This window comes from Mesoplodon bidens (assembly GCF_964165515.1).
Source record: "Mesoplodon bidens genome assembly, chromosome: 3".
Lineage (NCBI taxonomy): Eukaryota > Metazoa > Chordata > Mammalia > Artiodactyla > Ziphiidae > Mesoplodon > Mesoplodon bidens.
The window spans coordinates 52,887,885-52,888,713 of record NC_138178.1 but is presented as its reverse complement, the minus strand read 5'-3'; positions in this window follow the sequence as shown (position 1 = coordinate 52,888,713).

Genomic DNA, 829 nt, shown 5'->3' with positions numbered 1-829 from the left:
GTTCAGTAAAGTTCTTGGTGAAAATGAAAAATGTCTTATATTTTTAGTTAAAAACCGAAGGCATTTTCTGGCCAACCTAATACCTGATCAAAGGGTGTGGAAGAACAGCTACAGAGGTACTGAATCCTTTTCAATGAAAATATCCATGCATCCAAATGAATTTATTTCCATTTTACTGTGTTCGCTTTTCATGGGAACATCTTTTTTTCCTCTGTAGCACAAGTTTAGCCAACTAATACTGTAATCTGTTTTTGTAATGTTGTACAATATTATACTAATATTGTAATGTTTTTGTTTGTCTAACGTCTTCAAGACTGACCTGAGATGTTTTCAGTTTCCAAGTCCAATAAAAAGAAGATGTATTGGAATTTAGAACTCAACATGAGTTAGAAAGCAGAAAATCACCAAGACCCTCTACTTCTACTTTGAAGTAGAATCACACTGCTAGGGGACAACACATTTGGTGCATTAACCCACAATTTGTTGATGTGTATGACTGCCACTACTAGAGACTTAGCTAAGAATTGAGGAAAAATCCCCAAACCAGTAGAACCATGGCAAAAGGTCTACATGTATGTACATGCAGATATAACCCATAACCTGGAGAAAGGCCTGGACTTAGAAAGTGTCCTTTGCTGCTTGGCTGTAACTTTAACAGACCAAAGGGATGCTGGCTTGAGTGCTTCTGGGAGGATGACACATGAAACCCAGTTTCCTCCCGGACAATGGGATATTAATTTGCTTTAAGAAACATGTGTGAGGGAAGGTAGGTCGATCACACGATCTAAAGTTCACAAAGTAAAAACGTACAAATGACAGGACCACCCCA